Raw genomic sequence first — 27,581 nt, forward strand, 5'->3', positions numbered from 1 at the left:
CACAAAGATATGCAAGTACTTTAATGTGTTATTCTAGAACTAAAACTAAAGAAAAAAGTTCAAATAAACTTAGGTCCGCAAATGTTAAGTTACGGCTAATAAAAGATCTGCCTGAAATTCAGCAACTTCGCTAATACGAACCCATAGAAAAACTGCACAAAGTTAAAGAAAGGCAGGATTTCCATTTATTTTGTTGTTATTGGTCTGGTGAATCTGATAAAACATGTCCCAGACATGTATCTGCAGCAATTTTCCAGAACATCCAGAGAAGCAAAGGTTATTAGACAAGTGAATTTGTTTACTTCCATTAAGAATGTAGAAATGTTTATGTCATTGTTGGCAACCGTTAGTGAGTTGTTTCAGTCGTTTCCTAACCTTCAGACGAGTTCGATTTCTGTTTTGTTCAGTGAAAGAACATAATAACAACAGTGTATTTCAGTGAAACCACATAAAAATCATGTGATACATTCATACTGTTTCAGTTAACGTTATTACCATCATTTTTTCTAAATTTAACTCACTATAACTTTTGCTGAAAACTTGGAGCAGTTGTCTGGAATTTAAAAAACAATTTAGGCCAAGTAGTTAATAAATTAAAATTTGTACGAAATTAATTCTTTGCTTCTCTGGATGTTATGGAAAATTACTGCAGATACATGTCTGGGTCATGTTTTATTAGCAACAAAATAAATGAAAATTGTGCTTTACTTTAACCTCGTACAGTTTTTTGATGGATTCGTATTTGCGAAGTTGCTAAATTTCAGGCAAAATGTTTTATTAGCCGTAACTCCGTAACTAAACATTTGAGGACCTATGTTTATATGAACTTTTTTCTTTAGCTTTACTTGTAGAATAACATATTAAAATATTTGCATATCTTCGTGAATTTCACTGTAGATTGTCACTCAGTTTCAAGACCGTTCACCACTTGCGATTTCTGGGGGATTCTAGTAAGACATTGATCGCTTCTGCAAATAAAGCGATCGAAATAAGTAACGCCAGATATGTATGTAACATACCTAACATGCAGATGATGCGTTACGAACTTAACTGACCATGGATACTAGCAAAACGTCCGTAATCTACGGTTTCTTATAATATTCTACAGTATTCCACGGTACTTTCACGACTATACTTTTAGTTGTTCTGAAAGGCAGGGATTCCTGTTTCTACGTTCAGTGTACGGGAATCTTAGTAAGGTCCAGTGATGGTATGTGTGTATGATGTTCGTAGTCGATTGACTTTTTAAATGCCAAATTTAAAACTTCAGGTTTCCATTTACTCTTTTCTATTGCCATTCCAGATAATGCATCGTGACAGTCAGGAGGGATACACGCGAAATGTGCCGAAAATCCGTTGTACGCCCGAGGAAGGAGTGAAAAGAAGGGTCTCGTTACTGACTGCCTGGACTAGGAAGTCAGATTTGAAGCTTCGTTCCCTCCAGCAGGAATCGAGCGACATAATCTCTCTACCACGTCGTTGCGTAACTGGTATGGAACGTGTCTGCAATTCCGTCGTAGTAATGAAAGCTAGCTTTTTTAACGACAGAATGTCGTCGCTGGAGATCGGACCACAGGTATCGCGTTCACAGGGAGCCCGCCGCGGGTGCGTACGAGACGCGCTACGCGATTCCACACACGCACCGCAAGCGCGAATCGCATTTACAGTTGTCTGGGGAGGCGCGCGTCTGCAGCGAGGCGCTCCCGGTCCACGGGGAATCCCCCGCCCTGTCGTCATGGCAACAGTTGAGCGCTGGCACGAGCCGCGCACGCGCAAATTATCGCTCGTGTTGGCAGTAGGCACACGGCGTTTACTGTTTCACCTCTAGGCTGCCCAACTGTTGCACAGCGTAAACATCGTAAGGTCAATATGATGCATGCCGGAGTACTTGTCGAATACTCGGGGAAACAGCTTTCACGTTCTACTGCCTTTCGCCATTAAAGCAGCAAGACCTCTCATCGGTGTCTAAACGTCCCACGCAAATCAAATTCTGTATCTACACAGACGGAAAAAACCGCAACTCCAAAAAATAATTAATGTAGAGTAATGAAATTTCGGGAACACTTTTGTCTCGATAACATGCTTAAGTGAGTAACATTGCAAGATCACAGGTTACTCCAACCGCGAGATAAGCCATTGCAAATGTGAAATGCCGGTACATTATTAACCTCTGTAACAGCAAGAATGTTTAATTCAAGCATGTTAACGTGTATGCGTTGCGTTGTACAGGTTCCGGATGTCAGTTTTCCGAGAACGGGGTCCGGGCTCGATTCCCGGTGGGGTGAGGAATTTTCACCTGCCTCTAGATGACTGGGTGTTTGTGTTGTCCTCTTTTTTTCATCATCATTCATGACAATGGCGAGACTGGACTGAGCAAAGTTTGGGAATTTGTACGGGCGCTGATAACCGCGCGGTTGAAGGCCCCACAAACCAAATATACTGCTGGCCATTAAAACTGCTACACCACGAATATGAGGTGCCACAGACGCGAAATTTAACTCACAGGAAGAAGATGCTGTGATCTGCAAATGATTAGCTTTCCAGAGCATTCAGAGAAGGTTGGCGCCGGTGGCGACACCTACAACGTGGTGACATGAGGAAAGTTTCCAAACGATTTCTCATACACATACAGCAGTTGACCGGCGTTGCCTGATGAAACGTTGTTGTGATGCCTCGTGTAAGGAGGAGAAATGCGTACCATCACGTTTCCGACTTTGATAAAGCTCGGATTGTAGCCTATCGCGATTTCGGTTTATCGTATCGCGACATTGCTGCTCGCATTGGTCGAGATCCAATGACTGCCTGCAGAATATGGAATCGGTGGGTTCAGGAGGGTAATACGGAACGCCGTGCTGGATCCCAACGGCATTGTATTGTATCACTAGCAGTCCAAATAGCTGTAACGGACCCATGAGTCAACAGATGGGGACGTTTGCAAGACAACAACCATCTGTACGAACAGTTCGACGACGTTTGCAGCAGCATGGGCTGTCACTGTGGAGACCATGGTTGTGGTTACCCTTCACGCAGCAGCATCACAGACAGGAGCGCCTGCGATGATGTACTCAACAACCAACCTGGGTGCACGAATGGCAAAACGTCATTTTTTCAGATGAATCCAGGTTCTGTTTACTGCATCATGATGCTCGCATCCGTCTTTGGCGACATCGCTGTGAATGCGCATTGGAAGCGTGTATTCATCATCGCCGTACTGGCGTATCACCCGGCGTGATGATATGGGGTGCCATTGATTACACGTCTCGGTCACATTTTGTTCGCATTGGCGGCACTCTGAACAGTGGACGTTACATTTCAGATGTGTTACGACCCGTGACTCTACCCTTCATTCGATCCCTGCGAAACCCTACATTTCAGCAGAATAATGCACGACCGCATGTTGCAAATCCTGTACGGGCCTTTCTGGATACAGAAAATGTTCGACTGCTGTCCTGGCCAGCACATTCTCCAGATCTCTCACCAATTCTAAACGTCTGGTCAATGGTGGCCGAGCATCAGGCTCGTCACAATACATCAGTCACTAGTTTTGATGAACTGTGGTATTGTGTTGAAGCTGCATGGGCAGCTGTACCTGTACACACCATCCAAGCTCTGTTTGACTCAATGCCCACGCTTATCAAGGCTGTTATTACGGCCAGTGGTGGTTGTTCTGGATACTGCTTTCTCAGGATCTATGCACCCAAACTGCGTGAAACTGTAATCACATGTCAGTTCTTGTACAATATATTTGTCCAATGAATACCCGTTTATCATCTGCATTTCTTCTTGATCTAGAAATTTTAATGGTCAGTAGTGTATCATCATCATCATTATCATCATCGTCATCATCATCATCATGTCAGTTTTCTGGATGTAGTTCAATACCGGTTAATGCTGTTTGTGGATGAAGCTGCACTTGTCGTCTGATGGTGTTCCGTATGTGCTCAACTGGAGACGGGTATGATGATTGCGCAGGCCAAGGCAAAACGTCGACAGTTTGTGCAGAGCATTTTTGGTTACAATAGCGGTATATGGGCGAGCGTTATTCTGTTGGAAAACATCCCATTGGAATGCTCTTCGCGAATGGCAGCACAACAAGTCGAATCACCGGACTGACACACAAATTTGCAGTCAGGGTGCGTCGGATAGCCACAAGAGCGCTCCTGCTGTCATACGAAATCGCACCACAGACTATAACGCCTGGTGCAGGTCCAGTGTGTCTAGAACACAGACTATTTCGTTGCACGCCCTCAGCTGGCCTCCTCCTAACCACCACACGACCATCACAGGCACCGAGGTAGAACCAGCTTTCTACAGAAAACACAGCAGAACTCCACCCAACCGGCCAATGAGCTCTCTCTTGACACCAGTAAAGTTGCAAATGACGGTGGCTTGCGGTCATCAGTACATTACCCAGAAATTATTAGATACAGGCTCCCAGGTAGATACTCTTTTCCTAGACTTCCGGAAGGCGTTCGATACAGTTCCGCACTGTCGCCTGATAAACAAAGTTAGAGCCCATAGAATATCAGACCAGCTGTGTGGCTGGATTGAAGAGTTTTTAGCAAACAGAACACAGCATGTTGTTATCAATGGAGAGACGTCTACACACGTTAAAGTAACATCTGGCGTGCCACAGGGGAGTGTTATGGGACCATTGCTTTTCACAATATATATAAATGACCTAGTAGATAGTGTTGGAAGTTCCATGCCGCTTTTCCCGGATAATGCTGTAGTATACAGAGAAGTTGCAGCATTAGAAAATTGTAGCGAAATGCAGGGAGATCTGCAACGGATAGGCACTTCGTGTAGGGAGTGGCAACTGACCCTTAACATAGACAAATGTAATGTATTGAGAATACATAGAAAGAAGGATCCTTTATTGTATGATTATATGATAGTGGAACAAACACTGGTAGCAGTTACTTCTGTTAAATTTCTGGGAGTATGCGTGCGGATCGATTTGAAATGGAATGATCATATAAAATTAATTGTTGGTAAGGCGGGTACCAGGTTGAGATTCATTGGGAGAGTCCTTAGAAAATGTAGTCCATCAACAAAGGAGGTGGCTTACATAACACTCGTTCGACCTATACTTGAGTAACTGCTCATCAGTGTCGGATCCGTACCAGATCGAGTTGACGGAGGAGATTGAGAAGATCCAAAGAAGAGCGGCGCTTTTCGTCACGGGGTTATTTGGTAACCGTGATAGCGTTACGGAGATGTTTAGCAAACTCAAATGGCAGACTCTGCAAGAGAGGCGCTCTGCATCGCGGTGTAGCTTGCTCGCCAGGTTTCGAGAGGGTGCGTTTCTGGATGAGGTATCGAATATACAGCTTCCCCCTACTTATACCTCCCGTGGAGATCACGAATGTAAAATTAGAGAGATTGGAGCGCGCACGGAGGCTTTCAGACAGTCGTTCTTCCCGCGAACCATACGCGACTGGAACAGAAAAGGGAGGTAATGACAGTGGCACGTAAAGTGCCCTCCACCACACAACGTTGGGTGGCTTGCGGAGTATAAATGTAGATGTAGATGTAGATACACTACAGGGCGTGTGTCTCGGAGCTGTCCTTGAAGTAACCGGTTAGTAACAGTTCGTTGTGTCACTGTGGTGCCAATTGCTGCTCAAATTGTTGCTGCAGACGCAGTGCGGTGCGACAGAGCCATATGGCGAACACGACGCTCTTTCCTCTCGACAGTGCCACGTTTCCGTCCAGAGCCCGGTATTTTGCGATCGTACGTTCCTGTGACCAACAATAGAAATAATTTACGGTGGCTGAATTCCTGCCAAATCTTTCTGCAAAATTTCAAAAGGAATATCCAACGCCTCGTAGCCATATTACACGACTTCTTTCAAAGCCAGTGAGGTGTTGATTAATGGCGTCTTTGTCGTCTTAAAGGTATTCGTGACTAACATCAACTCGCCGATGGCAACCTCAAAGGTAACTAACGCTCACGACCGTTACAGCGTGTATTTAAAGCAAAACTGATTTGCATCGTCTTAGTGGCGCTACTAAAGCCATCCTGGTGCGACTGGTGCTAAATCTGCATAGACATCATCTTTCAGATGCAGAAACACTGTCTGTCGTACAACTCCTTCTTAGTGTACCATATTTGCTTCCGTCAGTTTAGAATGAAAAAGTTGTAAGACGTTTCAAACTCCACCTGTAGATGCAGATAACTATGCCAGTGTACTTTGAAATACAGTTTCAGTTTTGAGCAGTCAATGGATAGGTGGTCTATCCATTGATAAACGAAGTGTGATTTGGAATCTTTATTCTAAGAAAATGCCCCTAGGTGCAACTCATCGCCAACTAGTCGAAGTTTACAGAAAGAACATAATGTCAGGAAATCAGTTACAATTTTGCTACCACGAATTTTATAAATGTGAAACAGACGCGTGAGGCGACAAAAGGTCACAACGATAAATCACTTCCATTTCATGTTACTACGTTATGTCCTGTTCATAGGTTGATTCAAGACGATCGTATCATCTATGAGACGCAGAGGAGCTTAAAAACTCCAAATGCAGTGTAATATATATCGGACACAGCAGTATCAATTAGTCAGAAACAATCACACTTAGGTCCGTCAGGTCGAGGACAGGTGGAGAACAGACTCTCAAGCGCCGTCTGCAAGCAGCAGGTGGTTTTGTATTCAGATGCAGTTGAGTCAGTGAGCAGCTGTAATGGCGTAGCGAAAAGAGGCATCTCGTACCGGCTGAGTGTTTTCCCCAATCGCCGTCGGTACTCTCTCTCTTTTAACTCTATCTCTTTTGAGTCATCAGTCTCCTGACTGATTTGATTCGACGCGCCAGGAATTCGCCTCCTGTGCTGCCAACTTTTACACCTTAAATTAGCAATTGCACCCTACATCCTCGAATATTTGCTGGTTGTATTCCCATCTCTGTCTTCCTCCACAGTTCTTACTCTCTTCCCTCTAATAACAGGGAAGCTAGCCCCTGGGGTCCTGTCATTCTGTCCCATCTTCTTATCAGTGTTTTCCACATGTGCCTTTCCACGCCGATTATGCGCAGAACCGCCTCATTTCGCACCTTATTATTTCACCTAATTGTCAACATTCTTCTGTAGCATCACCTCGCAAACGATTCGATCCTGTTCCGTTCTGGTTTTTACAGGGTCCTTGACTCAATACCATACAATGCAGTGCTCCAAACTTATGTTCTCAGAAATTTCTTACTCAACTTAAGACCTATTTTTGGTGCTAGTAGACTTCTCTTGGTTAGGAATTCCTTTCCTCCTAGTGTTAGCCTACTTTTTACGTCCTCCTTGCTCCATCTGTCATAGGTTATTTTGTGCCTAGGTAACAGAATTCTTCGTCTACTTCGTGATCCCCAATTGTATCTCAAATTGCTCGCTGTTTTCGTTTCGGCGACTTCTCATTCCTTTCACCTTTCTTCGATTTACTCTCAGTACAAATTCTGTACTCGTTAGACTGTTCATTCCATTCAAAACGGCCTGCATTCCTTCTTAACTTTCACTCACTATGGCAATGTCATCAATGAATCCTATCATTAATATTATTTTCACCATGATTTTAGTCCCACTATTGCACTCTTATTTCCCTCATTGTTCCTTGGCTGTATAGCCTGAACAGTAGGGTGAAAGACTATACCCTGTCTTGTACCGTTATTAATCCGATCACTTCGTTCTTGGTCTCCCAGTCTTCTTGTTCCCTCTCGGTACTTGTACATATTGTACTTTACCCGTCTTTCCCTATACGGTACCTGCACTGAATGCAGAATTTCGAACATCTTGCACCGTTTTAGATTGTCGAACGCCTTTTCCATATCGAAAAATCTTATGAACGTGTCTAGATTTTTCTTCAGTCTTGGTTGCATTATCAACTGCAACGCCAGAACTGCCTCTGGTGCCTTTACCTTTCCTAAAGCCGAACTGACAGTCATTTAACAGATCTCCGATTTTCTTTTCCATTATCCTGTATACTATTCTTGTCAGCACCTTGAATGCATGAGCTGTTAAGCTGATTGTGCGAAATTTTTCGCATTCGTCGGCTCTTGCTATCTTCAGATTTGTGTGGCCGATGTTTTCCCGAAAGTCTGATGGTGCATCGACAGACTCATAAATTCTACACACCAACGTGGATAGTCGTTTTGTTGCCACTTCCGTCAATAATTACAGAAATGCTGATGGAATGTTATCTATCCTTTCTGCCTTATTTGATCTTAAATCTTCCAATGCTCTTTCAAATTCTGATTCCAATATTGAATCCCCTATCTCTGGCCTGTCGACTCCTGTTTCTTCTTCTATCATGTCATCAAACAAGTCTTCCCCCTCATAGAGGCCTTCAGTGTACTCTTTCCAGCTGTCCGTTCTCTCGTCTGTATTAAACAGTGGAATTCCGACTGAAAGCTTAATGATACCGCCCTTCCTTCTAATTTCACCGTAGTTTTTTTTTTTTTCTGTCCTATATGTTGAATCCGTCCTTGCGATAACTATTTTTTTCGATTTCTTCACTTTTTCATGCAACCATTTTCCCTTAGCCTCCTCGTTCTTCCCATTTATTGCGTTCCTAAGTCACTTGTATTTCTGTGCTGCTGAATTTCCCGAAACATTTTTGTACTTCTTCTTTCATGGATCAGCTGGAGTATTTCGTCTGTTATCCATAGTTTCTTCGCAGTTGTTTTCCTTTTACCAATGATTTTCTTTCCAGCATTTGTGATTGCCCTCTTTACAGGTGTCCATTTCTCTTCTTCTGTACTGTCTATCTGCCTCCGGCATGGATGGGTGTGATGTCCATAAGTTAGTTAGGTTTAAGTAGTTCTAAGTCTAGGGGACTGATGACCTCAAAGGTTAAGTCCCATAGTGCTTAGAGCCATTTGAACAATTTTGTACTGTCTATTATTGTAATGTCTATAGCCTCAGAGAATTTCAAATGTCTCTCTTCATTTCTTAGTTCTTCCGTATCCCATTTCTTTGAGCTCAGTCTTTTAACCTTCAGTCTATCCTTCATCGTTACTAAATTGTGATCTGGGTTTATATCTATTGCTACCGAAAAGTGATTATAAATGCGGCGCCAGCCAGTGGATTTCAGTGAGAATAACACATTCAGATCACTCCAAAAGTGTGTGACGATATTACGCTATATGTGGCCAGAGTTGAGAGTAACGTGAAAAGATGTGTGCCACGAAGCTATTATTGTTGTCCGTGGTGAGAGGCAATGCTTCACATTTGCGATTCTCCGCACACACTTGGTACTGCGGAACTCAAAATACTGAATTCACTAACCATTTCCGAAATGGAATGGTCCTTGCGTCTAGCTCCAACTACCCCGCCGCGTTCAAATTCTGTTAATTCCCATCGTGCGGCCACAACAACGTCGGAAACCTGGGTACAAATGGCAGCTCTGCCAATGCAATGCCTTTTATACGTTGTGTATGCGATACTACCGACCTCTGTATATGTGACTTTCGCTATCACATGATTCTTTTCTTTTATCTGTATGTACATGTAAATTACTTTATAAATATACCAGCCGTCCCAGTACATCCATACAGCAAGTTTCAGTAGAAACATCTGAGTAAGACAAGAAATCAGATACAGCAACGGTCATCATGACAGGTGAATGTCTCTAGAGTAGTAAAACATTTATCTGCGATAAGGGACCGACTTTTGTGGCCGAGCGGTTCTAGGAGCTTCAGTTTGGAACCTCGCGAACGATGCTATCGCAGGTTTGAATCCTGCCGCGGACATGGATGTGTGTGGATGTCCTTAGGTTAGTTAGGTTTAAGTAGTTCTAAGTTCTAGGGGACTCATAGTCTCAGATGTTAAGTCCCATAGTACTCAGAGCCATTTGAAGCATTTTTTTTACGATAAGGGAATGAAACGTCGTTTACGGAAAGATTACATTTTCCGCGCGATTTCGTCCGGAGTTTCCGATGGACTCTTTCGGATCATCCGCCACACAGCCTGGTTCCCACACGAAATCACCTTCGTTTCTTCGGATGTTTAAAGAAGCTATCGGCCAGTCGCTGCTTCAGAACTGATGCCGACGTCAGCGATACTGATACCATGTCTTCTGACAGCTATACGTAAAAGTAATATGTACCGATATCGTTGTAAGTTTGTGTTTATTTTTGGTTATCTGAATGAGTTTTTCTCACAGAGCACCTGCTACCTCACTTTTTAGAATCACTCTCATACCTTCTGTATTTACTCTGCAGCTATAACAGTGACCGCAAGGTAGTCAGCAGGGAACATTTACAGCTGTTCTTCGAAAGCCACCTGACTGTGGGTGGCGCAGTATACTTCTGGTATCACTGTCTGATCCAACCTATCCCTGTTCCATTCATGAACAACACGTCGGAAGAATGATTGCCGGTAAATTAGCTCTACTTTCCGCAAATTTCTCCTTGTGGTCATTGCACGAGAAGTTTGTGGCAGGACGCTTCCTTGAATGTACTCTCTCGGAATTTCAATAGCAGTCTTTTCCGTCATGCATAGCGCCTCTCTTGTATCGTCTGCCACTGGTGTTTGAAATTCATGGTGAAAACCTTCAACTGCTTTTATTTAGCAGGGTGCTACTAGTATAGACCAGAGACATTTCATGTAAACGAATACAAGTTACTGTTGGAGGCCAACTATAATCAGTAAAATCGCCAGCAGTATATGACTATGGTTGGCCTGTAACAGAACTTGCGATTTTGAACATCAAGGTATAACATTCCTGCCATTTATGGCTGCTGAGCTTCAAAATGATCTATGGCCGGATCAGTGAGCACTGTGTAACATAAGACAGCTGAAGGTTTTCACAACGAATTTCAACGATTATTTGCAGCTGACATTCTCCACGTAAATGCATATATATAAGCGTCACTTTGTCACGCCGACTAAACGATCTCGCGAGGAAACGTACCACTCTTCCTTGGACGTTATCTATCTTTTCTGTTAATACAACATGGTATGGGATTGATAAACAGTAATTAAGAATCGGTTGAGCAAACACCGTGGAAACCACTTACTCCGTGGACGGGTTACATTTCTTTAACATCCTATGAATCTCAGTTTCTTGCTTTTGCACTGTTCTTCTGAAAGTCTTTTTCCATTTCTAAAAGTGGGTATTTACAAATTTCTCTTTTAGTCTGTCGGATTAATTTAGATATTTGTTTTCTTACGGTTATAAAGGTATTTTCAGTTTTTTTTATTCCAATTTTGGATGCCTCATACCTAGATTTAAATGCTGTTTTACAATCCGGATTGCATCAAGGTCCTTTTTTTGTTTCTTTCGAACCGCAATTAAATTTTGTGCTGTTCTGATGAACTTTTCTTGTAGGCTTTACCAACTGTTGGATTGTTTTTTGTCAAGTTAGCTTGTTAGAGTTGAGGTTATTTTAGCGGCATCAACTTTTGGGATAATATTCTTGTTTTGAACAGTTTTTGAGGTTGATGTTTCACTTTTATTCGCGTTAAATAATGGTCATAATCAATATTAGCCCCTTTCCTAACTCCGACATTTAAAATTTCTGTGTAGTTAATGTATGAAATTTCTACAATAAATGTACTTGGTGCCCGCCAAGTTTTTTTGTTTAGAAGGATTCTTTTTTACATACGTTGACGTGATTTTAAGGTTAAAATTTTTGCACGTTTCATTAAGTCTTTGGCCATTTTGGTTTGTCCATTTAAGCGCAGGAAATCCACCCACCATTTTCTTATAGTTTTTCTTTTTACCTAATTGGGCATTAAAATCGACCATTAAAAGTTTAACAAGGTCTGAGGGAATTTTCAAGATGATGCTTTCTAACTTTTCGCAAGCTGAATTAACTTCTTCAGGTTGTTTACGGTCATCCTAATTGACTGGCATATTGGCATTAATTTAAGGGTATGTTTTATTTGCGCATTTGAAGGAAACTGAGATTAGACTATTATTAATTGGTTTTACCTTCGTTACTGAATTCGAAATATTTTTGGAGACTGCGAAAGGAGCTCATAGATGTTGTGTATTGTTAATTTATCCGTTTTACTTTTAAAATGACTATAAATGCAGCAATCAAAGGTGTTATTATCTGTCGTCGTGTTTCTTTAAGTGCCAGATTTTGAATCTTTTGTTTTTTAATATATCTCCCAATTTCCGATGTTTATTGGTTTTCAAAATTATGTGTATGTTAGGTGTTGCAAAAATGTGTTTCTTTTTGTTTTAAATTGGCCGAAGGATTTCGACTTCCTCTATTAAATCACAGAGCATTTTAAGCTGCCCGCCCCAGAATCTGAAAGATCAGTTGCGCTCGTAATACTGGCGGTGGACTGACCACCAGGGGTAATATCGTGATTATCAGAATGCTGCACGATGTTTGTACCTGGAATAAGGTGGGGTTGAGTAGACTCACTGAGTGATCTCAGAGTGTTAAGGCTCGAAGGATTAGTTGCAGAATATAAATTTCACCCGCACCACTGGTGAACATCCTCTGAGCACGTAGCCGCTTGCTACAAGTTAGACGCAAAGTGTATTTGGTTTTCTTTGGCCTTGGTCCGCACTGCTTATGCTGCATCCACAGCTGTACACTATATCTGATGGAACTTTCACTATCTGCCACTTTTGATCCTTCCGATACCCTAGGCAAGGTTGGCATCTTACTTAAAATTATTTGTTGTTGTTGCTGTTGTGGTCTTCAGCCCTGGTTTGATGCAGCTCTCCATGCTACTATATCCTGTGCAAGCTGCCTCATCTCCCAGTACGTACCACAGCCTACATCATCCTGAACCTGCTTAGTGTATTCATCTCTTGGTCTCCCTCTACGATTTTTACCCTCCACGCTGCCCTCCTATACTAAATTCGTGGTCTCTTGATAACTCAGAACATGTCCTACCAACCTGTCCCTTCTGCTAGTCAAGTTATGCCACAAACTCCTCTTCTCCCTAATTCTATTCAGTACCTACTAATTAGTTACGCGATCTGCCCATCTAATTGTCAAAATTCTTCTGTAGCACCACATTTCAAAAGCTTCTATTCTCTTCTTGTCCAAACTATTTATCGTCCATGTATCACTTCCATACATGGCTACACTCCATACAAATACTTTCAGAACCGACTTCCTGACACTTCCTGATACTCGATGTTAACAAATTCCTCTTCTTCAGGAACGCTTTCCTACCCTTGCTAGTCTACATTTTATATCCTCTCTACTACGACCATCATCAGTTATTTTGCTCCACAAATAGCAAAATTAATTTACTAATTTAAGTGTCTTATTTCCTAATCTAATTCCCTCAGCATTCCATTATCCTCGTTTTGCTTTTGTTGATGTTCATCTTATATCCTCCTTTCAAGACAATGTCCATTCCGTTCAGCTGGTCTACCAAGTCCTTTGCTGTCTCTGACAGAATTACAATGTCATCGGCGAACCTCAAAGTTTTTACTTCTTCTCCATGAATTTTAATACCTACTCCGAATTTTTCTTTTGTTTCCTTTACTGCTTGCTCAATATACAGATTGAATAACATTGGGGAGAGGTTACAACCCTGTCTCACTCCCTTCCCAACCACTGCTTCCCTTTCATGCCGCTCGACTCTTATAACTGCCTTATGGTTTCTGTACAAATTGTAAATAGCCTTTCGCTCCCTGTATTTTACCCCTGCCACCGTTAGAATTTGAAAGAGAGTATTCCAGTCAACATTGTCAAAAGCTTTGTCTAAGTCTACAAATGCTAGAAACGTAGGTTTGCCTTTCCTTAATCTTTCTTCTAAGATAAGTCGTAAGGTTAGTATTGCCTCACGTGATCCAACATTTTTACGGAATCCAAAGTGATCTTCCCCGAGGTCGGCTTCTACTAGTTTTTCCATTCGTCTGTAAAGAATTCCGGTTAGTATTTTGCAGCCGTGGCTTATTAAACTGATAGTTCGGTAATTTTCACATGTATCAACACCTGCTTTCTTTGGGATTGGAATTATTGTATTCTTCTTGAAGTCTGAGGGCATTTCGCCTGTCTCATACATTTTTCTCACCAGATGGTACAGATTTGTCAGGACTGGCTCTCCCAAGGCTGTCAGTAGTTCTAATGGAATGTTGTCTACTTCCGGGGCCTTGTTTCGACTTAGATATTTCAGTTATCTATCAAACTCTTCACGCAGTACCATATCTCCCATTTCATCAAAATCTACATCCTGTTCCATTTCCATAATACTGCCCTGAAGTACATCGCCCTTGTATAGACTCTCTGTATACTCCTTCCACCTTCCTGCTTTCCCTTCTTTGCTTGAAACTGGGTTTCCATCTGAGCTCTTGATATTCATACAAGTCGTTCTCTTTCGTCCAAAGGTCTCTTTAATTTTCCTATACGCAGTATCTATCTTACCCCTAGTGAGATAAGCCTCTACATCCTTACATTTGTCCTCTAGCCATCCCTGCTTAGCCATTTTGCACTTCCTGCCAATCTCATTTTTGAGACGTTTATATTCCTTTTTGCCCATTTAATTTACTGCATTTTTATATTTTCTCCTTTCATCAATTAAATTCAATATTTCTTCTGTTAGCCAAGGATTTCTACTAGCCCTCGTCTTTTTACCTACTTGATCCTCTGCTGCCTTCACTATTTCATCCCTCAAAGCTACCCATTCTTCTTCTACTGTATTTCTTTCCCCAATTCCTGTCAATTGTTCCCTTATGCTCTCCCTGAAACTCTGTACAACCTCTGATTCTTTCAGTTTATCCAGGTCCCATCTTCTTATATTCCCATCTTTTTGCAGTTTCTTCAGTTTTAATCTACAGGTCATAACCAACAGATTGTGGTCAGAGTCCACATCTGCCCCTGGAAATCTCTTACAATTTAAAACCTGGTTCCTAAATCTCTATCTATCTGAAACCTGTCAGTACCTCCAGGCTTCTTCCATCTACACAGCCTTCTTTTATGATTCTTGAATCAAGTGTTAGCTATGATTAAGTTGCACTTTGTGCAAAATTCTACCAGGCCCCTTCCTCTTTCATTTCTTAGGCCCAATCCATATTCACCTACTACGTTTCCTTCTCTCCCTTTTCCTAATACCGAATTAAAGTCACCCATGACTATTAAATGGTCGTCTCCCTTCACTATCTGAATAATTTCTTTTATCTCATCATACATTTCTTCAACTACTTCGTCATCTGCGGAGCTAGTTGGCATATGAACTTGCACTACTGTAGTAGGCGTGAGGTTCGTGTCTATCTTGGCCACAATAAGGCGTTCACTATGCTGTTTTTAGTAGCTTACCCACACTTCAATTTTTTTTATTCATTATTAAACCTACTCCTACATAACCCCTGTTTGATTTTGTTCTTCCTGCCACCCAACTTCGCTAATTCCTCCCATATCTAACTTAAACCTATCCATTTCCCTTATTAAATTTTCTAATCTACCTGCCCGATTAAGGGATCTGACATTCCACGCTCCGATCCGTAGAACGCCAGTTTCCTTTCTCGTGATAACGACGTCCTCTTGAGTAGTCCCTGCCCGGAGATCCGAATGGGGGTTTATTTTATCTCCGGAATATTTTTTACCCAAGAGGACGCCATCATCATTTAACCATACAGTAGAGCTGCATGTCCTCGGGAAAAATTACGGCCGTAGTTTGCCGTTGCTTTCAGCCGTTCGCAGTACCAGCACAGGAAGGCCGTTTTGGTTATGTTCCAAGGCCAGATCAGTCAATCATCTAGACTGTTGCCACTGCAACTACTGGAAAGGCTGCTGCCCCTCTTCAGGAACCATATGTTTGTCTGGCCTCTTAACAGATACCCCTCCGTTGTGGATGCAGCTACGGCACGGCTATCTGTATCGCTGAGGCACGCAAGCCTCCCCACCAACGGCAAGGTCTATTGTTCATGGGGGGTGGGGGGGGGGGGGGAATTATTTATGTATTTTAATTGGAGCCTGGTTGTTGTTACGGGTCGATAAAATATTCGTAAACACTGTTTTTTTAAATAATTATTGTGAAATAGTTATTGTAACAAAAGCTAAAAATTATTTTCATTACCCTTACTTGTAGAAGTGCGTCTATGTATGACATTATTTTGTGATTTATGAAAATCTGAGAACCTGACTGCAAAATGGTTAAAATTGAAAAATTATGAAAATATGCAGAATTGAAGTTACAAGGTGGGCTTCCACTGCATTATTTGAACAGCAATCTACGCTGCATGTGACACCCAACGTAATTACCACATAACCAAATAATAAAATAATTACAGTGATACCCTCACTTGCCGACGAATCGTGCATCTCGTCCCTCATACACCTGGGAGGGTTGAAATAACGTTTTATTGAGGTATGTTGTACCACGGTTTTGCTATCAAAATTCACCTGCTGCTGTTTACTTAATTTTATACCTGCTTATTTTCAGATTGTAAGATTGTACACAGAAATCTGAAGATGATAACCATGCTTACTGAAACCGATAATCGACAGTAAAGGTTGTTTACAAGCGATTTTGGCAATGAAGTTCACCTTCTCTCAAGTAATTATCACACATAGCCCCTTACATCTCAAGAGGGGCAAACTAACTGAACCGATGCGTTTATCTGTCTGCAGGGGGTTGGATTCGTGTTCCGTTTGTGAGTTTTTTTTTCTAGACGGGGGTGGGGTGTAGTTAGATGGGCTCTGGCCCATCGGAGGTTACGTCTAGGTGGATACTTGTGGTCTTTGGAGAAGAGGCTAGCATAACTTATGTAATATATGAAGTAGCGGTTCATAATTGTGTTTTCGTTATTGTGGTATGCGTTGAAAACGTTTTATGAAGGCAATAAGAAGAAATGCGTTTCCGAATTATATGCTCTATCTTCGTATTTTTCCAGTTCCGAATTTTTCAGTCGTCCAGCTTTGACGCATTGGAAGAAAGATGTGCCTTACGAAACATGCGTGCGACCGATTCTCGAGTACTGTTTGTTAGCATGGTAATCGTACCAAATAGGATTAATATTAAGATCCAAAGAATGGTGGTACGTTTCGTCACGGATTGGCTTAGCAAGCGCGAGAACTCTACAGAGATGCTCAGCGAACTGTAGTGCCAGTCGCTGCTAGAGGACTGCTATCGAAACTCCGAGAGCGTACCTTCCAGGATGAGTCGGGTAGTGTAGTACTTCCCACGTACCTCTCGCGGAATGGCCACGACGAGAACATCTAAGATAATGGAGCTAATATAGACGGATGTTCTTCCCTGTCGGCGAATAGAACAGGGTCAGTGGGTCGAACATTATGCTCTACCAGACGTATTCACCTGTAGATTATGCCAGCAAATTTACGAATGTTGGTGCGGAGTACTTGACACCATGCAACGTGCTTTCGCACTGGTGTTCGGGTAATTTTGGTCACATTATTTACGTAAAACAACGGTGAGGAACCAGAGAAGTTACAGATAGCCATCGATATTAACGACATTGAAGTGAAAGTGTAGAAAACACTCGAAGAATTTTATGTGAAAACTAACAGAGGGTACTCTACAGAAAGGTCGCGAAGTCGTTCAAACTCGATGCTAGTGATCATATTCAGAAACCCAGTTACTGCCTTCTTTTCAAATTTTATGTTAAATGAAAAGGATTGTAATTTTCAGACAGCAGTAAATAAAACTAATACAATGGCAATGCACAGGAAAGGTTATTGTTGTTGTTGTTGCAGCAGCTGCTGCTGCTGCTGTTGTTGTGGTATTCAGTCGGAAGACTGGTTTGGTGCAACTCTCCACGCTACTCTATCCTGTGCAAGCCACTTCATCTCCGAATAACTGCTGGGACCTGCATCCCTCTGAATCTGCTTACTGTGCTCACCTCTTGGTCTTCCCCCCTTTTTTTTTTACCTCCCACTCCCCCACCTCACAATTTGCGTCCAGTACTAAATCGGTGATCCCTTGTGGCCTCAGAACGTAACCTATCAACCTCCTATCAACCTATCCCTTCTTCGAGTCATATTACGTCACAATTTTTTTTCTCCCCAATTCTATTCAGTACCTCCTCATTGATTACATGATCTACCCACCCAATCCCCGGCGTTATTCTGCAGCAAACATTTCAAAACTTCTATTCTCTTCTTGTTTAAACTGCTAATCTCCCGACTTTCACTTCCATACATGGCTCTACTCCACATAAATATTTCCGTAAAGGCGCTGTAACACTTAAATCAGTACGCCATGTTAATAAATTTCTGTTCTTCAGTATGCTGTTCCTGTCATTGCCAGTCTACATTTTACATTCCAGTTCACTTCGTCAAAAGCTTTCTCTAGGTCTACAAATACTATAAACATAGGTTTACCTTTCCTTAAACAATCTTCTAATGTAAGTCCTAGGGTCAGTAATGCCTTGCATGGTCCTACATTTCTTCGGAATCCAAACTGATTTGCCCCGAGGTCGGCTTCTACCTGTTTTTCCATTCTTCTATAAGGCATTCGTGTTAGTATTTTGCAACTGTGACTTATTAAATTGATAGTTCGGTAATATTCACACCTGTCATCAACTGCTTGATGACAGATTGAAAAATGGGAAATACCCATTACGAAACCAAACTGTAATTCAGGATCAGCTTTCGGAACAAATTCAGCACTTTAACTTCATAGGGAGCTACATTAGCTTTAACGAAGATAAGGACATAGATATTAAATTACGGAAATGTCAAAGAGTATGTGTGGCGCTGTAAGCAGAACGTTAAAAATGAGCGAAGATAAAAAAAATGAAATTCTGTAAGTTGGTGCCTGCACCTTGTCTACTGTATGACAATGAATTCTGGGTTACGAAGAGAAAAGATTTCAACCGTGTTCAGGTGGCTGAAATGTTATTCTTAAAAGCAGCCAGAAGTTGCCAATAATTCGGACAGGATTCCTAATCGAAACATCAGAGAAGAACAGAATTTTTTCTGTAAATAACAAAACGGAAGAACATAAACGAAACTGGAAGGATCATTTGCAACAAATGGAAGAAATAAGTAATCCAAACATGACCTTACAACACAAACCAAAAGAAAAGAGAGAAACAGGACGGCCGACCTAAAGATGTGCCAAAGATCGGAATAAGTTGACGGGCCTAATCTGTGAAAGGAAGAATCGGAAGAAATATAAGCAGTATCCATACTAATAATAAACCTCAAATTATATAGCTGGTAGCTCATTGTGTAGAAGAGGATGGCCTGATGTGTAAATAGTTCAGAATAATTTCCAATAAAATATTAAGTGTCCAAGAAACTGCAGTCGGATGGCAGTTATCACATAATGCGAGAAAAATACGTAGACTACATTCGCTATCAGAATGCTTCCAGCTGAGGCATTCCGTTCCTTTGTTATGAATAATTTTCATAAATGTTTTTTATGATGGACTCACGAATATTATTCACTCACTGGAAGCTATCGCAAATTTAATCCGATTCGATTTTAATTAAATATTTGAGGTCAGACGGATATGTTTCACTATCTCTTTTTTTTTAACCTACAACTCCGGTGTCTCCATGAAAATGATCGCTCCCACTGTCGTCCTAACCGCCAACTCTGACTCTGATGTGCAAGCATTGCATTCTTCTTTTTCGGTAGCAATAAACATACACTGGAAGGAGCCGATTTTATTATGTCAAAAGGCTGTTACGTCTCTTTGTGTCGTTTGGAAAAAGTAGAACGCAGTTTGATATTGGTATAACAGAAGAGATTGTTCAACAGCAGTAATAATTTTTTAGTCACTGGAAGTGATTGAAATTTAAATCCGGCTCTATTTTAATTAAATATTTGAGGGAGAGGATACGATTCTTTGAGGTGAAGTCTGCAGATGTTTTGTCGGCTTGGTCTGTTAAATGTGGTTGCCGCGACGAAGTTAATTTCTCGTTAGCCGAGTACATAGAAAAGGGAAGCCTGTTCTCTTTGAAATTTTTTTGAAACAAATCTGCATACGGCCTGGGGCCTCATGATTAAGAGTAATTCCGGGCAAGACTAGCGCTCCGGTCCTAATAAGCTCTCTGTCTCTCCCCGCAGCGCAAAGGGGACTGTTGTATCGCCCCATAAATACTTCGCCGCGATATTAGTATTTCGTTCTTTTTTTCTTTACTTTGTATCGTAAATCAAGCCGCAATGAACTCCATAGAAGAACTTGCCTCAGTTCTGGATGTTGGAGCACGCCGAGTAAATTACGTTAGGTGCCTAATATTTTGCGAAGCTGTGCATATGAATCGATGTGAAATATCTGCGACACATACGTGCGTAATCAGAAATTTATGATGAGAGTTTTAAAAGAGCCGTGAGGTGTTGGTAACACCTGATTTCATGCCAAAATTTATGAATGTGATTCCATTGTCATTTGTGGGAGTTACGTTGAGAAGAATAACTGATAATTTATCCACATGAATCAAATTTCGAGTTGAGATGAAAGAGTTTATTAATGCCATATCCACAATTTCTGCTGTAAAATTGAGCGATGGTCATATAATGAAATACGCTGGCGCGAGACGTAACTACGTGGTTGTTGCAATGTGTAATTTTTCCTCCTACCTATGTAATTATGTAGTTATGTAGTTCTCAATTCGTTCGAGCAATCAATCATTCATAATAGTAAAAACAGTCATATAATAAATATGCCTCGTATTTTTGGGAGCTTTGTATAATCAGTCGGGAAACCTCAAATCAAGTGGATATTTGGCTTTGATGTAGTTTAACCTTCCGAAGGAGTAATGAAGCTCTTGGATTACTATATGCAGGGTCGTATCCAGTCTTTCGGAAGTTCCCTTCTGATTAACAACTACACAATATATCGATAATTCTGAAATGTCAAATACACACCTTTTGTGTGGAGCAATATATATATTCCCTTTTAATCGTACAATTTCGTATCAGTTATCTTTTGTCATAAATCTCAATACTCAGATTACAATTCTTCAAACAATCTCGGAAGCTTCTTGCTAAGAACCACCAGAGAGAGTACTACAAAGAATAATTATGCCCTCATGGCATAGCTATAGTGTGAAACTACTTTGCTCAAGGATTCTGCGAGTATAAAGATAGAAAATTAGTGAACGTCATTCAGGGGTAGAATTGTATCAGAATAATTCATCAAATATAAAGAGATATTACAAATGAAACGTGTAACTGTAGCGCTGTGGTAAACCCATCTGAATAGTTGTCAATTTCTTTATCTTCTTATTGAAACTTCTCTCTTACTTTTCTAGCAGCCATTCATCTTCTCCCAATCTTGGCTTTCCTTCTGACTATGTTGCTCTTGATTTTACACTTATTCTGTCTTCCTTTTCCGTTCTTCTAATATTTTCTGTGTATTTTGTTAAATCTCCTCATTATTCCTCGTTTTCCAATCATCTGTTGCTAGTGATTTACCCTTTATGTTTCTTATAATCCGTATTTGTAGTATCCCTTGTGGTGTCTAGGTTACAGTTAATCGTTAATCATTCCTCAACAGTGCAGTATTAGATTTTTATACTGCTAGATAAGCAATTCTTGTTGTAGTGTTTTTACTTAAACAATATACTACTACCATTTTATTAATTTTATATCTCCTGCACATTTTTCTGGTCCAAACTGTTTAATTACAAGAATGAGACTTTCACTCTGCAGCGGAGTGTGCGCTGATATGAAACTTCCTGGCAGATTAAAACTGTGTGCCCGACCGAGACTCGAACTCGGGACCTTTGCCTTTCGCGGGCAAGTGCTCTACCAACTGAGCTACCGAAGCACGACTCACGCCCGGTACTCACAGCTTTACTTCTGCCAGTACCTCGTCTCCTACCTTCCAAACTTTACAGAAGCTCTCCTGCGAAACTTGCAGAACTAGCACTCCTGAAAGAAAGGATATTGCGGAGACATGGCTTAGCCACAGCCTTGGGGATGTTTCCAGAATGAGATTTTCACTCTGCAGCGGAGTGTGCGCTGATATGAAACTTCCTGGCAGATTAAAAGCGTGTGCCCGACCGAGACTCGAACTCGGGACCTTTGCCTTTCGCGGGCAACTGCTCTACCAACTGAGCTACCGAAGCACGACTCACGCCCGCTACTCACAGCTTTACTGGTAGGAGACGAGGTACTGACAGAAGTAAAGCTGTGAGTACCGGCCGTGAGTCGTGCTTCGGTAGCTCAGTTGATACCCATTCTGGCTTTAGCCGTCGCCGCGGTCGGACGTGCTTGTTGTTTACTCCGCGTACGTTAGCGCTATCGCCGGTGTTTGGTGTTTACGTGAAGTTAGCTGTACATTTTCGCTGTTATTTTTTGAGTGGTGTCTCTGATAAGTGTTTTTATAGTGCTTTCGTCCGTTCCACGTCTCGTGCTTCGCCGCAATTTCGGTTGTTGCCGGAATTTCGTCGGAACCGACGACCATGTCTGACACCGTCAGGAAGAATACTTTAGTCTTCTCGTTCGAGAAAGAAACACGGCCGGTCCAACCCACTGCGCTGGAAATCCACGATTGGCTGACTGAGGTAATCGGTATAACTTCTGACTCTGTTCATACCACGCAATTAGATGCTGAAAAATACTGTGTTTTTGTTAAATTTCTGAACTCAGTGACAGTCGATAAGTTGCTTGCAAAATGGGGTAATTCCGTCGAATTTGTTCATCGAGACGGTTCAAAAAGTAATGTCTCTGTACGAAAAGCTGATATCATGTACACCAATGTCAGGATTTTGAATGTTCCAATTGAAATTGATAATCAGTTGATCAAGGACGCTCTATCTAAATATGGCGAAGTTAAATCTATCTATAACGAAAGATGGTCGAAGCTATACAAGATACAGTGTTTTAATGGCATTAGATCCGTTGAAATGGAGGTGAAAGCCAACATTCCGTCCCATATATCCGTTGCAGGCCATAAAGCACATGTTGTGTATTCTGGTCAGGAGCGCACGTGCAATATTTGCAATGAGACAGGTCATTTCCGACAAGATTGTCCGCGCCGTGTTTTTGTTCTTCGGAACAATCTAACACAGCGTCAAAAACTGACCCTCAGCGATGTCTTACCAAATAGCACTTCCCTTCTTTCGGTTAACGACAGTGGTGCATGTACTTCTGCAGTGCCCGCCATAACTACTACGGAGTTCCCTCCCCTGAGCGTCATTACATCACACCCTTCTGTTCCCGATTGCGATCTCCAGAATAAGAAGCGACCGTTGGAAACGACCGATGACGGCTCGGACGGCGAGTCCGCCCGTAATTCGCCTTCCACCCGCAAGCAGAAGCAGTGTAATGCGGATGTGCTCGAGGAAACAAACAGTACATGTATTGACGTGACGACAGCCGCTGAGGCAACCCGGCCGCTGTCGGCGGCTGAACAGGTACAAACGGTCCACGGAGGGGACGCAGTAACGATTGTCGCGGAGACGGAAGAGGCGCACTCCGAAGCACAAGAGGTGACGGAGCGGAACCCAACTCAAGAACTTACAGACCCACAAACCGCCGACTCAGTCAGTGCTCTGGAGCTAGTGACGGAAGAACAAGGAAATGGCACTCGTAAAAAGGACGCTGTTGAGGCAGCTTCGGTCACAACGGTGGTAAAGATAGACAATCCGAATGACGGCGCGTTGAACCAAGATGTCCGAAGACGCCGACTCAAACCGCATCCTAATCTCAAAGCTTCCCGTAACCAAAGCAAACAACAACCAGCACAAGAGGAAGCGACGGCCAAGAACGTCTTGTATGAAATCATCACGGAAAGACCTAAGGAGGTACCTTCAAGTGACATTAGTGATGCAAAGCCCCTCGGTAAAACTAAAACCCGAGATGTTCGGAATCCTGCACCAAAATGAGGCTGTAAGATGAAAAAAAAAAGGATTTTGTTGAACCAGTTTCATTTCTAATTGTACTACTGTCTTAGTCATATTTCAGAGGAACCAGATGAAGTGTTTACCGAGCTTCAAATACTGACTATTCTTTTAGATGTTTGTTTAAGCGGAGTCGTTTCTCCCTTCTAGAAGCTGCACATCTCTTTTTTTTTTTATTAATATTTTGTTATCTTTTTAATCACTTATTTACTTTTTATGCAAACTAAATGTCCCAGGCATATACAATTACGACTATCAATATTAACAGGATTACATCCGTGACTAAAGTTACAGCGCTCAAGGATTATTTATATGAGTCAGGGACGGACATTGCTTTCCTACAGGAAGTAGTGCTGACTAATCTTACAGTGCCTGGATATTTGGCGATTTTAAATGTCTCACTTGACACCAACGTCGGTACAGCAATTTTAGTCAGGGAGGGGATTCCTGTCTCGGATATCGAGAGGTTGGACTCCGGCAGAGCGATAGGTATAAAAGTCTTTGGTTCTACCCTTATCAATCTGTATGCCCCTTCTGGCACATCCAATAGAATGGAAAGAGCACAGTTCTATAAAGAAGAAATCATTTATTTATTACGGAAAAACCCAAAAGATCTTATAATAGGCGGTGATTTTAATTGTGTGATAAATAAGAAAGACCAGGTTCCGAATTTTAATAACTGCATTGAACTGAAGCGTTTCGTCACTGTTTTACAGCTTAAAGATGCTTGGGAAATAATGTATCCCACATTTGTGGCATTTACATTCCTAGGTCCTCACTCACGTAGCAGGATCGACAGACTCTACATATCGCAAAGTCTAGTTAGCTCCTTCATTAAAGCAGAGACGATTCCAGTTTACTTTTCTGATCATAGCTCCGTGCTAGCTTCCATCAACCTTACTGCGCAACCCACTCGCCGTTTTAGAAGTTCATGGCACCTTAATACGTCACTGATGCAGGACGACGGATTAGAAGAAAGTTTGACAGAAGCGTGGGCATTGTGCCTCCGCTCTGCAGATAGACACGTCTCAGTACTAGACTGGTGGTGCAACAGGGCAAAGCCTAAACTGAGAAAAGTTCTCATCCAGTATAGTGTACAACGATCGAAAGACTTGAAAAATTCCATAGAATTTTATTATACCATGCTGCGAAATTTATATGAGCAGGCGAACACTTCCAACGTCCGTCTGGCAGATATCAAGCAAACTAAGGCCAAATTGCTCAGTCTTAAAAGACAGCAGATGGAGGGTCTGAAATTAAAATCCAAGGCTAAGACAGTCGTGGAGGATGAACATGCTTCCTTGTACCATCTACTGAAGCACGAAAGAAACAGGAGACGCACCTTCATTGATGGACTTCAGTCTGAAACTGGCGAGACACTCACGACTCAGAGAGACATCGTCAATGCAGTGCACAAATATTACGAAGACCTATACACCGCCAACCCGGTATGTGAAGAGTCCTTCGATGAGTTCCTTAGTTACATAGCTCCACAGGTCTCGGACGAGGAAAACGAAGACCTTCTCGTTGAGTGTACTAACGAAGATATCCACAGAATCATCTGCAAATCTCCTCTGAGGAAATCGCCGGGACCGGATGGTTTGCCTGTTGAATTTTATAAACGATACTGGCCACTGATTGGTGACATGTTTACCCGAATGACGAACGAGGTGCTTCAGGGAAAGCATTTACCTGCTGTTTTTAAAGAGAGCTCAATAGTACTAATCCCAAAAAATGCTGCAAAAAGAAACCTCAACAACTTTCGTCCTATCTCCCTGTTAAACTCCGATTATAAAATCATCGGCAGAATTTTAAACAACAGACTCTCACAGTTGGCCAAAAAGATAGTAAGTCCATACCAGTCCTGTGTGCCTACCAAGAGCATTTTCAAAAGCATAGCTGAATATAGAGATATAATTGCAATCACTGCTGTGACCACCATAAAATGTGCTATCATGTTTATTGACTTCCAGAAAGCATTTGATCGTGTGGATCATAGATTCCTTAGTGCCACACTGAACAAAATAGGTTTTAATGAGCGAGTCGTAAGTGTGATCAGAAATGTTGCAACAGGCATCAGCGCTTGTATATCAGTTAACTGCCAGAGGACAAAGCAGATTCAGATCAGGCGCGGCGTTCCTCAAGGAAGCCCCCTCTCCATGTTCCTATTCGTGCTTTCATTAGAACCTTTCCTCCGCAGTGTTCATGCCACTCTAACTGGCATCACATTATCTGGTCACCGAACAGTCATAAACGCCTATGCCGATGATGTCGGAGTCGTCCTGCGAAATCCCGACGACATTTTGAAATTGGAAACGCTAATTAAAAAGTACTGTAGAGTCTCCGGAGCAGGTGTCAACGCAAACAAAAGCAAACTCCTAAACCTGCGGGGTTTTCAACATACCACCTTAGCCTGGGCCACAATGGTCACCCAATGCAAAGCACTAGGAATAACACTGACACCTTGTCCGTTAAAAATGGCAGCTATCAATTGGAGAAATACGTCGGGACAACTTCTTGGAACAACAAGAGAAAACCTCCACCGTAACATGAACCAAGTTCAGAGGGTGATTTTCATTAACCACTGCATTCTCTCCAGGAGTTACTTTATAGCACAGATCTTCCCACTACCGAAAATGATTGGAAAAAAGATAATGTCTACCATTGCCAGCTATCTTTGGAGAGGGGATATATTCAGAGTCGACGCAAGAACTGCGACCTTAGATCCCAGGAATGGAGGTTTGGGGTTAGTTGACATCAGAAATAAGGCGTCTGCGCTTTTTATAAAAAGGACCGCCACTATCCTTAGCGACCACGCTGATAGCATTACAACTAAATTATTTGAAGTTGTCAGGCCTGCCAGTTTACAGGCGCCGGTGAATGTGCAAACAATAAATAACCGGCTCCAGTACGTTCGTGTATATTTTGTGGAATTCAGCTATCTCGGCGGTGTCATCATCAACTCACGACGGATCACGGCCCGCGATATTCTGTGCCATCGAAAGAAAATGGAGGGGAGAAACAAATTGGAAAGTAAATACCCACACACTGATTGGGACGCCATATGGAAAAATATTAATATGCGTGGTCTACCATCGGACGTCAAGTCAGCGTGGTATAAAACAGTGAATGAGACCGTAAGCACCAATGAAAGGTTACATGCAATCGGCGTTAGCGACACGAACCTATGTCTCAAATGTAAATTGATCGACACGTTAGTGCACAGATTCACGTGCGGTGGCAATCTACAACTCTGTAATTGGATTAGGGAACAACTGGCTTTTCTTACGAGATCTTCGGTGGAAAATTTTCCCCCTGTTACATTCCTCAGGCCTCAGACTTGCTATTTTCCAGCAGCAAAAAACAACTCGGTCCATTGGTTAATGGGACACTATGTGAATTACGTAATTAATCACCTGGGAAATGACAATTCCACTGATTTTTACATGTACTTGAAGTGTGCTTTTTATACCGCCCTGAAATATAAAGACCACAAGAAAAACTACGGCAATATGCTTAAAATTGTATTCGAGCGACTGGGCATTGGTTGACAAGCCAACGAGATAAACAAAAATCGTTTATTTCAGCGAAACGACGCTTAAACAAAAACAATTGGGGAGAAGTACAATTTTACAGTTTCATATTACAATCACTTATCCTCTGCTGGCAAAGAAGGCTATTTTGTTTATTGCACAGAAGAAGCCGAAGCCGAAAGCCAGTATCGCAGGGTTAAAGATAAATTGTTTTCTTATACATTCATTTTATGACTGAGAAGGAAGTCTCATTTGTTTCCATGGAAGGGAACATACTTTTTTATTATTATTATTATTAATCTCAAGAAGGAAAGGAGGCTATGGA

At 41.9% G+C, this 27,581-nt stretch overlaps 1 non-coding gene across 1 annotated transcript; it reads right to left on the minus strand.

Annotated features, from left to right (window-relative positions):
* Positions 1-21,873: 21,873 nt before the first annotated feature.
* On the minus strand, positions 21,874-21,948 carry Trnas-cga (transfer RNA serine (anticodon CGA)). The gene has a single exon. It is a non-coding gene; the product is annotated as a tRNA-Ser (tRNA).
* Between the last annotated feature and the right edge of the window lie 5,633 nt (positions 21,949-27,581).

Source organism: Schistocerca gregaria, chromosome 8 (assembly GCF_023897955.1).
Source record: "Schistocerca gregaria isolate iqSchGreg1 chromosome 8, iqSchGreg1.2, whole genome shotgun sequence".
NCBI classification, from domain to species: Eukaryota; Metazoa; Arthropoda; class Insecta; order Orthoptera; family Acrididae; genus Schistocerca; species Schistocerca gregaria.